General features: G+C 35.6%; 1 protein-coding gene across 8 annotated transcripts in view; it reads left to right on the top strand.

The window, feature by feature from the left end:
* Positions 1-12,500, top strand: part of LOC135206179 (adenomatous polyposis coli protein-like) — a 626,589-nt gene that overhangs the window by 174,839 nt on the left and 439,250 nt on the right. The gene's annotated exons all lie outside the window — the stretch shown is intronic.

Here is a 12,500-nt window from a genome sequence, read left to right as displayed (position 1 = left end):
GCTCTTTTACTCAGTATATATTTTGATATTATAACGGAGTTAACGGAAGTATGGATTAAAACTTAGTAGCTTTACCTGAGATAGTCACCCAATAAAGAAAAAGGCTATAGCTCCGTTTTCTCTAAGTGTCAGCCTGCATGGACTGACACAACTGGACAAAGGTCACACTGTCTGTCATTTTATTTCCGTCTTAGTTTGTCTTTTAAAATTTAATATGGAGGTCCTCTAGAATTTTGTTTTATTTGCTGACCTTCCTTTATGAATTGTACTTCAACGTTCAGTAAAGAATGGATTGATGAAAAAGTAAATCGTCACTTTTCAGTAAAACATGAATGGTTGAATGATATATCTTTTTATGATTAGGGTTATGTATGTGCCCCCTTCAGAAATATTAACCTCATTGATTTTCAATTTGTCAACTGAAATCTTGGAAAAAAACGTAATAACCGTCATAGGAGACTTCTTGTGTACTAGTTGTATGCATTGGCCGAAGATCAAAACCATTCTTTAGCGCTTCTTAGTATTAAGCCGAATCCCATAGTAGCTATAGCCTTAGAATATATATACCTGTATATATATATATATATATATATATATATATATATATATATATATATATATTGCTACTTTCAAAATGCATGTTTCCCCTCTTTGAAATGTCATGTAGATTGTGAAACATTTTTTCAGATTCCTAGATAGCTTAGAATAGGATGTTTTAAATGTGTGTTCAGATTTCGCATTGCATGTTGTAAAAGAATATATATATTAACGTAGAACGTAAAAAGAGCGAGATTTACTTTGTCTTTTCGAAACTACGAATGTTTAACTTTTATGTCAACACTGTAAGATTAGAGGGTATGCGAGATCCGTTTGCTTTCCTAAATCTGTCAACGCATGTGATAGCGAGAGAATTGAGTCTTGTGTTGTTATCAAAACATGTAAATCTTAATTGTCGCTCAGCCTCCGTTTCGATCGAGTAGAGTACATTTTTTTTTTAACAGACTTGTCTTGTACGCGTATGTCTTTGTCAAGTCCCACGTGCATGTTACACATTTCTTTATGAAGATTGCATCAGATTTCAAAGCTACTGGAAGCATTCGTGACAAGAACGTTTTGTGTCATCTGCCCTGTCCAGCTTTTCCGTAAAGGAAGAGATTTCATTAGATCATAATAGAACCTCGAGGCGGTTAGATCTCTTCTCTCTCTCTCTCTCTCTCTCTCTCTCTCTCTCTCGACATCATTGAGATTATATTAACGTAACGTAAATTGGTCACTCGTAACTTGTGAGAATTTCATATTTGATATTTCTTGGAGTTTATTTAGTGTTATTTAATTTCTTTTGTGGAATCTGAACAATCATGATTTTGTAACGGCGCCTGGTTTTTGTGAAAGTGTGATATACAAGCTGCAGCAAAAGAGAAAGAAAGAAGTTGTTATACCAAAAAGGTAAAGTGTGTTATATTTTTATTAGTTGCAACTAATAATTAAGAATGGTTAGGTAACAACTAATAATGGATAGGGAGTGTGGTTAATTAATAATTGATAGGAACTGTGGTTAACTAATAACAGATGGTTGTGAAGGTTTGGTAAAAACTGTTGGTTACAGTGTTTTGAGTGAAAAAGATTTACACTTTTACACATTGCGTATTTTTGTGTTTGTGATTGTTCCATTGTTTGTGCACTATTTCATTTTCTTATTGAAGTGTGTCTTTTTATTTTATATTTTCATTTGCATTCACAATTTAATTGACTTAGTTATTTTCATTGCTTTATCATTGCACATTTAATTAAATTTAACACTTGTGAATTGATTTGCATTTACTTAGAATTCTTTTCAAGTTTTGTTGTTGTTTAGTACGTGAATTAATTTTTGATTTCAATTATTGCCTGTGAATTAATTTCTGATTTCAATTATTGCCTAACACTTTTGAATTTTGATTGAATTAATTTTCTTGAATTTTGTGATAAATTAATTTTGATTTAATTATACTTAATTTGATTCAAGAATTAATTAAACTTTACTTTGTTTTCAAGTAACAGTAATTTTCCCTGATATTGTGAATTTCACTTATAAATTTTGAATTTAATAATAAATTTTTGTATTTAAAATTTTTATAAGTGTTTTCTTTGTCTTTAACCAGTATATTTGATTATGACTATATTTATGTTAGGTAGAAACATAGAGTGGTAATTGATTTGCTTTCCTTCAATTTACTTGAAGTGACTTAGAACCAGGGAAGTACTTAGACTTCTGCAATCAGGGAAATACTTAAACTTTTAAAGTTGTTGATGGAGTGATGCCCTTTGATTAATTTAATTACTTATAAGATTACCTCACACCTGTTTTGATGAACTTAGTCTGATTTTCTGCAATACTGGTAAGTGTTAAGGGATCACTGTTGCCTTTAGAGTATTCAGTCATTTAAACGTGTTATGAGGGTTCAGGTGTCTGGCTTTTGGTGAGGTAATATTTGATGCATGGTAACCAGATACTTGGCACTTCGTAATATATATATATATATATATATATATATATATATATATATATATAAGTTATATTGACATAGATCAGGTGTTTCAGCGTAACAATACCCAAATAACATCTAGTATATCACGAATTGGAGCCTGGTTTTGGCCAGTGCTACATATATTCATTTTCGAAACCAGATGGATAGGCTGGTAAACAAATTTGCCGATAAATTGGAGTGCCGACAGGTAGCTGTCTGTGTTCGACGTTTACCATTGCTGCTTCTTGGTTAATGACAGACTCAGATTTCGTGCTGGTTTGTTTACGTAATTGTAAAATCTGTTTAGTTCTTTGTCAGTTACTTTGTCTAGGATTGACTGTTTATACCTAAATGTACCTGTTGACATATTTATACATTTCTTAAATTCGTTTTCAAGTTGGAAAGGTAAATGTGCGTATTTTTACCTTCAATAACCTGAATTTAACTGGCATATGTACTTTGGATTCAGTATCAACTTATACATCTCATGATGGCCAAGTGGCCATAAGTCACTGTGCATTCATTTTTGCCCAGCCAGATGTCTCTTTGAATTACTGCTGAGTGTGTGTCATTCCCATGGAATAGTGAATTTGTTATTAAACGAAATTCTGTGGCTGAATCTTTGTGAATATAAAAGAAAGCCTCGTTGTATATGACACACACACACATATATGTATATAAACTCCAGTAAAGAAAAATGCGATAGTGCAGATACAGAAAGTCTATATGTCATTTAAAGAATAGCGTAATATGAAAAGTAGAAATGAGAACGATCCTCGATTAATGATAATGAATAATTTTCGAGAACCCGTCTTCTTAACCGACGATTAATTGGATTTCGTAGAGTTAATTAGCGAAGGGCCTTCAGCTGCAGTCACATTTGAGAGCGAACCTAATCAGGCTGCGGAGGTTTTGACGTTACCGGGCTCGAATCCAGGCCGCGATATTCTTGGCGGGGAGGTATTCATTCATGCATAATGCCTCAAACCGCAGTAAGCAATACCCAGGCATTGCTCAGACCGGTGAAGGACTCTTGAATTATGGATCGAAAGGACAAGCAGTTTAGCGGTCGACTGCGTTGACATGCATCGGGGAGGGGGTGGGGTTTTTGGGGGTGTGGAGGGAGCTCTCGTTCGACTGAATGATGTTGAGTGGTGTAGTTCATTAAATTCAAATAAAAATGTCAGGTGTGAATTGATATGTGATGAATGTGTAGCTCTTAAAAAATAATATCGTGTCTTTTTAGTAGACTTAAAAAAAAAAAAGAATGATTAAATATATTGTTTTCCCTTTTTGAAAGTACTTTATGTGATAGTTTATTACCTAGTTTATTACCTCTCTTTTCATATTTCAAGTTGTCAAAGGATATTGTATATACGTGATTTTATTGTCATCGTTTAGCTATGTAGTCGATAGTAAGTTTTTTTTCTTTTGCGGTTTTTATAGTTTTGAACTAAGATTCTTTATTTTCTTTAAAAATTTTCTAGAGTTGATGATCTAAAAATGGTAAAAGGTGATGTATATTGAAATGACGTTTTACACACACACACACACACACACACACACACGATTTCAAGAAAGTTCTTCTTGGTAAGGGTGCTGGCACCATGCCCTCTTTTTATTGGACTAAGGTGACGCCTATAATGGAATACTATAGTGTCTTTATTTAGCTTGAATTTGAAGTTGACTAAAGACGGAAAATCTAAGAAAAAATGGAGCTTAAATCCAAGAATTGAATGAACTCTTCCTTTTACTGGGATCATTATTTTTTTAAGAGCCCATAAAATTTGGTATCCCGTTGAAAGATTACCTCGTTATCGAAGCTTGTTGTGTATTATTATTATTATTATTATTATTATTATTATTATTATTATTATTATTATTATTATTATTATTATTCCTTTTTGTCAATGTAATAATAGCCTAAGTAATATTTCCAAAAGACTATGAAATTGAATATTATTATTGTCAGTTCTGTTAAAATTCAGTAACCAGGGATAACTCAACGCATTTCCTCTCTAATCTGGAGTGATTGTAACAAAGGTCCTGAAAATCTCTTTCATATAAATCTATCAGAAGTCATTAAACTATATTGTAGTATTTTAGTGCCAAAAGTAAAACTCGAGAGCATTTGAGCACGAGGTCGCACGGAGAGCGAGATAGCTGATGGAATAATGGAAATCAACGTACATTTGATTGAGGCCCATATAATCCGATTTCAGAATTATCACAGGACTTATCGTTGAAAAGCTGACTAGATAACAGGTTAGGTCTCTCTCTCTCTCTCTCTCTCTCTCCTCTCTCTCTCCCTCTCTCTTATTTTTTCTTTTCTTATACTGTTTTCTGATGGGGAAGTGTTTGTAGCATATGACGTTGTACAGGATTTGTTTACCTGAACGCAGGTGTTTATCTCCCCTTTTTATATGTGCAGCAGATGTGCGGGCGTTACCAAGGTGATGTAGTGTATTGTGGGACCCGTAGACGTCCATTACTTTTTTTTTTAGTACCAAAATGAGAACTTCATTTAGCTCCCCCCCCTCCCCCCCACCCCCCCAAAAAAAAAAAAAAAAAAAAAAAACTGAAGTTTACACGTTTTTTGCACGAGTATCATTTCATTCTCTTTGATAGCAACGGCGATAGTAATTTTGTGACCGACCCAGATTTGTGTACAGATACGTCTCCATCATTGTGAGAGGAATATTGTCAGATTACATGATACTTTTCAAGTTTTTATTCAAATGAGGATCATTTAAGGTAGACTGCTGTTGCCTATAAAGAAATTTGTTTGGGCAGTAGACTAACTTTTATTAGCTTTTCAGTTCAGCAAACGAACAAATGCAAGAAAGATATTTTTTTGCCATCTTTAGATTTGAATGATTAAAGGTCCAGTCCAGCAAAAAATAAAGAATAAGAAAAATAATAATAATTTTCAGAAATAGAATGAATTTCTAAATGGTTTTGCTTACGTCACTTGACTTGTAACTGCATTGTGTATTTCGAGATGTAAGTTGACTGATGTACTTTTTTTTTCTATTCAGTCAACGTATTTGCTGAGTGTACTAAGCTGATATGTGAATGCGTTCCTTTTTTTCTGCATGAATTCTCTTAATGGCCGCGTGTACTCTATGCATTATGTATGTTTTTCATACTCAGCCTGCAAAATATCATCATTCGGACGATTTTAACGCATGCATTTTACGTGTATGCAGACATGCATACGTATAACTTACTTATGCCAGTGTACGTGAGGGGATAACAGAGCCTTGAATTCGGGTATCGCCGGCAGTAATTTGCGTTGACGCAAGGCGAATTGCAATTCTAATTGGCCATTCTCGCAGGAAATTAACTCGGATGTGTCTCGTCGGGGAAGCTGGTTGCTTTCAAGTGCCGTTTGTTGCTTTGAGTTTGTTTGCATTTCTCACCGGAAAATATTGGCTTTCCTTATCGAGTTTCGTCTGTGAATTGAGCCGGAAACCAGTGAAAAATGGTGCTCCTGGGCCCACTGATCGGAATGCGAGTCATTTTCACCATAGAGATATTTGTCTTGGAGTAATATAGGATGAGTGACAAGCTGTGACCTATGGGTTTCATTTTTTAATTTCGTTTTTTCTATCTTATAAGGTGGTTATATATATAGGCGGTGTTTGCGGTTAAACATTTTCTGTTTAGTAGAAATGTAAAAACATTTATAAGTAAAAGCATTACTTAGAAAATAGCCGTTTAGAGCCCCTAGAAAATAAAGTAGATTTTATCATAATTTTTTTACACTAGATTTTTAAAATTTATTTATTTATTTTGCTTTCACTATGAACTTTATTCCTCCCATTTCATCGGTTACTTGTATTCTTAGATGGTAACTACTAGCTCTATTTCATTCTCGCCTTGAGAGAATGGTACAAGAGATTTAGGAACACTCATTATAAATTGATGTGGAGAGCCAGTGGATTCGTTGCATAAATACATATATATATACATACTACATATAGCGTACCTCTTGAGAAGAAGGCCTTGTTTGTCAAGAAGTAACTGCATCTAGGATATTGCCATTTGTCAGTGCGACATCTTGCCATCTGAGTCTCAGACGAGGCAAACTTCGTTGGACAGATCCGACGGACTGCATATGCTGATGTAAACTGGATCGGTTTCTGATGGAATTACGACGTCCGAGATTTATGCGGCACCGAATTAGCTGTTTATTATTCTATCCTCGTCGGCCTCTTCTGAGGCGCAATTTTTACTTTTACGAGCCGTGGGAGGGACAGGTTTTGCGGGGAAAAAAAGGAAGGATTTGGAAAAAACCTGGGCGACAGGAAAAAAAGGGCAAGTTGTGGAATTCGTTAGAAAAAGAAGCAAGGTGTGAGGGAAAGGGAGTAGCTAAGGAATGTGTTGGGAGAGATATTTACTGAAGGAGAAGAAATTCAGTGAAAGCTGTGAGGTGGAATTTGGGAAAGAATGAAAATAAATAATCAGAGTGGAAGGGAAATGAGTAAGCAAGGAATAAAAACGACGGAGGGAAAAGAAAACTTAGGGGTTGGCAAGGGAAGGGAGAAACAAAATAATAAGGACAGAAAGGGAATAAGGTTAGAGGAAAAGAAATTTTCCAAGAAATAGTCAGAGTGAAGGGAAAGTGAGTAAGCAAGGAATATAAAAAGATAGAGTGAAAAGAAAACTTAGAGGTTGGCAAAGGAAGTGAGAATAAAAATGGCAAGGAAAGAAAGGAAATAAGGTGAGAGGAAAATAAAATTACGAGACCGGCGGTGGGTAAAATAAGCAAAGGGGCAAAGAATCAAAAAGAGAGGAAAAATGGCAAAAGGGAAAGAACTTCGAGGGACCATGGGCAGAGAGGGAAGGGAATAAGAGTGATGGGAAAAAAATCCGAATAAGAAATAGGAGGAAAGGAGATCAACAGAACATGCAACAGAACATGGGTTCCAAAAGATGGATGGAGAAGGGAAATTGAGCATTCATTGGAATGGAGTTTGGTTCGAGGTAAATCCTACACGGGACATGAACCGGATTGGTAAAATGTGAAAAGAAATATTGTAACAATTTTTGGGGGTAGTGGATATTGGGGCCGAGGGGGACAGAAAGTGTGTTTTGTACCACGAAAATATTCCAGTTGATATTAATAAAGAAAAAAGTTTATTTCAGTTTAACTAACTGTACTGAGAGAGAGAGAGAGAGAGAGAGAGAGAGAGAGAGGGTGTAGCAATACAGATCCTTCATGTCAGACTCCTCACGTGTATAAATCATTTAACAAAACAAAGATCATAAATTTTTACCCTTTCCTCCACGCAGGCCTTATCTCGAGAGTTCATTTTGTAATGCGTCAGGTAAATTTAACGGTAAAAAGGCTGATAAATTACCTCTTTTTATTATTTTATTATGATGTTTACGTCGTTTGTTTGCTGTCATGGCTTTAGAAAAACTGAAGTAACTACAGACGCCTGTTGCTAACAATACATTCGAGGTGAAAACTTCCCTTCTCACGGTTGGAATGATAGTCATTTATTACTTACGAATACTTCTTTTACTCTCCAGTGAAACTATAGTTTTATATCGTTAGTATTTTCATTTCATCACTTTCCATTCATGTTTGCAATACTTTTATCTTCCTCCGAATGGATGTTTTCAGCAGCATTTCATACAGTTAACGTTGAGTTGCGTCACTGACTTCCTGTCAATTGACAAGTCATATCCGTATTTGACATGTCATTGACAGCGTGAGGACATTTGGCTTGTCATGGACTTCCTTTGGACTTGGTGGCGATAGCCAGATATAAATCTGACTTTTCATCAGCTTCCCTAAAATATCATAAACTACTTGTCTGACATAGATATAGGATGCCATTTCCGTGTAGGATGTTTTCGTTCTTTACTGAGCTTCCCAGTTTGTCTCAGTTAACGGAAGATGGAAGAGGTCAACGTTTTCAACCGTGTCAGTGTATGTATGCTTGTAACTAACTATATCTAAGTTTAACCAGACCACTGAGCTGATTAACAGCTCTCCTAGGGCTGGCCCGAAGGATTAGTTATTTTACGTGGCTTTGAACCGATTGGTTATATATATAGCAACGGGACCTACCGCTTATTGTGGGATCCGAACCACATTATATCGAGAAATGATTTCTAATCACCATAAATAAAAATTCCTCTGATTCCTTGTTGGCAGAGCAGGAAGCGAACTCGGGCTACCAAATCGGTAGTTAAGCACGTAACCCACTCGTCCAATGAGGAACTATGTGTGATTGTAAAGTTTAACATATCCCAACAACGGTTAAGCAGGATTTGATTAAACTTGGCTGTAATGTGCATAGGATGTTTTTTAGCAGTATAAATTAATGTAAGGTAGGAAACGAAGGCCACTTTGGTAACAGTGTAGTACCTACTCTACCTTATTCAGAAGTCTCATCTTATGATTTCTGTAAGAAAATTCTTTCTGATGATGGTTCAACTCTCTCTCTCTCTCTCTCTCTCTCAAGTCTCTAAATACCTTCTTTTTACATTTTATTTTATTTATTTTTTGTATAACTAATATGAGTTAATGGACGGTTAAAGAAATATCTCCCCTTTACGTTTATTTTGTATCTCAGGTCCAAAAATAGCTTGAAAGTTGCGCGTTCCCTGTTGCTTTTGGTATTTTTTTTTAACTTGCTTTATTAAATTTTTATTCACGGCATGCGGTAGTGGCCTGTGTAATGCAATTGATTTCGTCCTTGTATCCCTTTGGTCGATTTCTCTGATAGAGTTCGTTCGTTTTATTGTTCATATTTTCCCTTCCTAAACAATTTTTCCATTCTTCGTTGTTATTTTTTACCAATTATGAAAGAGCGTAAATAACTTAGCAAAGTTTGGTAATCAGTGTAAGAGGAGCTGTATTAAATTACGTAATTGTTAGATATTTTATATCTAGAGGGTATATTTATCTTAGAAAATATATATATATATATATATATATATATATATATATATATATATATTATTTTGTGTGTAGATATATAGAAGATTAATAAGAGAGTGTCTTTTCCTTTCAAGCGGTTGTTGTGACACCCGCCAGAGCACAACCTCCCGAAATTTTTCTGCTGAGATCAGCACATAATTTCTTAAGATATTTTTCTTACTGCTCTCACACTTTAGATTTTAGATTTCACACCTGCTTCATGTGTCATGGTTACTGTAATCTTCCGTATTTCAGTTGGCTGGTTCACTCGGTTCTGTGATGTTGAAACCAACTCACATTTTTGCTGCCCATATTTTTTGCTCGGCTCTTGCTCCTTTAAGGAGTAAGTAAGGTTTTGTCTCCATCGAGCGTGAGCTTATTGTGGAAATTTAGACTGAGAGGCCGTAAGGTTTATCCCCTTTTATGACGGCAGAAATCATTACTTTCCACATGAATCCCTGCAAAGATATATTTTTAGTAATTATGTTCCAGGTTCACAATCGTTTATTTTCGTTTATTAGTGAGGTGCTTTATATGACTTTTCATAAACCAAAATCTTTTGCAGAAGTAATTAGATAATAGTAAGTACTGCCATATTAATACTGATGAAAAGGATAAGCACGCCTAAGTAATTAATGAAACCTTTTTGTCCAGATGTGTGTTTGCGACCTTTGCGCTCTGTGAAAGGTGCAGTGCTATTCCCCTAGTTCCTTTTTTCGACACAACTCTTATTTAATAATAATATATCAAAATAAGAAATCCTTCTGACCTATTAACCCATTAGTGGCGTATCAGTAAACGTTCCGGAGGATTTTCACTGCTCGTATTTATAATTCCCGAGCGCCAAAGTTATGATGTTGAAATTATAGCGGCGTGTTAATTCAGAAGTTTGAATCCATAATTTGAGGTCATTCCCTGGCTCTGTTGCGCGATGTAGAAATTCGTTTGGGAATTATTGGAATATTGTTTCTGTGCTTCGATGCTCCGATTGATTCGATCAAACTAAAGTGGAGGTTTTGTATTCATTTTCTAGTGTGCGATTTTACAGGAATCAAGTTTCCCCGCTCAAGTTTCCTACGTCGCTTCTAGTGCTTACAAGTGCTTGCATTGCGTTCGCAGGTGTTTCATTTGTACCTTTTTATTATATCCCGTCAGTGCTTTTATATATATATATATATATATATATATATATATATATATATATATATATAGTATATATATATATATAAGAATCTTCAGAGGGTGTCCATGATACCAGTTGTAAAATGATGAAGTTTATTATGAAACGTTTCGCACATAAAACATCTGTGCATCATCAGTCTGCAAAGAGCAATAAGACAAATAAATAACATATAAAGCCATAAAACACAAACAGAACTCACATGAATTAAAATAGTCTTAAAATTAACCAAAAAAAAAGCAAAGTACAAAGTAAAAACAGTAAAAACAGAGAGAACACCCAAAACACTAACCGTCCATGAGGAGAGAAGATGGAATGACCTGTCGTCAAAAGCAGGTGACGACGTTTTGGGTGTTCTCTCTCTTTTTACTGTTTTTTCTTTGTACTTTGCTTTTTTTATTTTTTTTAGGTTAATTTAAGACTATTTTAATTCATGTGAGTTCTGTTTGTGTTTTATGGCTTTATATGTTATTTATTTGTCTTATTGCTCTTTGCAGACTGATGATGCACAGATGTTTTATGTGCGAAACGTTTCATAATAAACTTCATCATTTTACAACTGGTATCATGGACACCCTCTGAAGATTCTTATATAATTTCTCCACTGAACGATTATATATATATATATATATATATATATATATATATATATATATATATATATATATATATGAAATTCAAGTATATGATAAATGGTTTTTCTATTTATATTTTACTCTGTTCTATTTAGCTTCTGATCTCAGATGATTAGCTCCTACTGTTATGAATATGGCTCAAGGTTCATGTTCCTATTAGTGTTACATTGCAAAAATTCCCGGATTAGACGAGAGGCGGAGCAGTGTACGTTATAATCGCCTTTTTTCCACATATTTTTCCGCCCTGGAGTTTCTCTCTCTCTCTCTCGTCTCTCTCTCCCACTCTCCTCTCTCCATCTCCTCATCTCTCTCTCTCTCTGTGCCTCTTCCTTTTCCCCATCCCCTTCTGTGTGGGTGGGAGGATCCAAGATCCGTATTGTTTACAGCTCTGTAGTACCCCTTTCCCCTCCACCACTCCCTTTCTCCTCCCCCCCACCCCCTACCCTATGCTCCTTCCTCTCACGTCTTCCCAAGTGCAGAAGTGACGGTTCTTACTACAGCGGCTGCTTGAGAAACAACTGCATTCTGGCTCTTGTTACGATTTGTCTTTTTGGGTTCTTTGCTCTACTTAGCTGGTAAATGGGTTGGTGTAATAAAAAAAATTATTATCGATCGAAGAAGAGGGGATTTTCTTTTTTTTTTATTAATCCTCCTACAAAGGATAATACGACTGTAGAGATGGGTGAATGAAATGACGAAGGATGAGGTGGGTGGGTGGGTGGATGGGTGTGATGCTTTCTATCGATTTGTCCTCCCCCCCCTCAGTCCCCCTCTCTCATCCTCGCCCCCATCCTTCTCTCGCTCTCTCCCGTCCTCCCACTGCCAGCCAGCTGGTTTCCACCGCGGACTTCTTTCGAAATGTCTCTGCCTTCTGTCTGCAGAGCCATCTGACAGTTGATGAGGATGAAAAAGACGCCGAGTCGGTTAACGATATTGCCCCGGTGTGTTCTTTTCCGAGATGTTATTTTAACGACTAAGGACATTCAGAGTAACGTTGCTGGCATCATTTTTTTTTTCCAAGTAGGTCTCCTATATTAATTTCACGTTTTCATAATATTCTGGCTCTTAATTTTTATTTTGTACTTTTATTGTTATGGCAGTTGTTCATTTACGGCTGATATTGCAACATAACGCTATCATTAAATTTAATATTTGAATAGTTGAAGAAATGTGGTTTTGCATAGAGGCCATATTGCGAATGGTGGCATCTGGCAACTTCCTCAGTCGGCGCAGGGAAG

The sequence above is a fragment of the Macrobrachium nipponense genome, chromosome 29 (assembly GCF_015104395.2).
Source record: "Macrobrachium nipponense isolate FS-2020 chromosome 29, ASM1510439v2, whole genome shotgun sequence".
Classification (NCBI taxonomy): domain Eukaryota; kingdom Metazoa; phylum Arthropoda; class Malacostraca; order Decapoda; family Palaemonidae; genus Macrobrachium; species Macrobrachium nipponense.
This window is presented reverse-complemented; position numbering and strand designations above follow the sequence as displayed.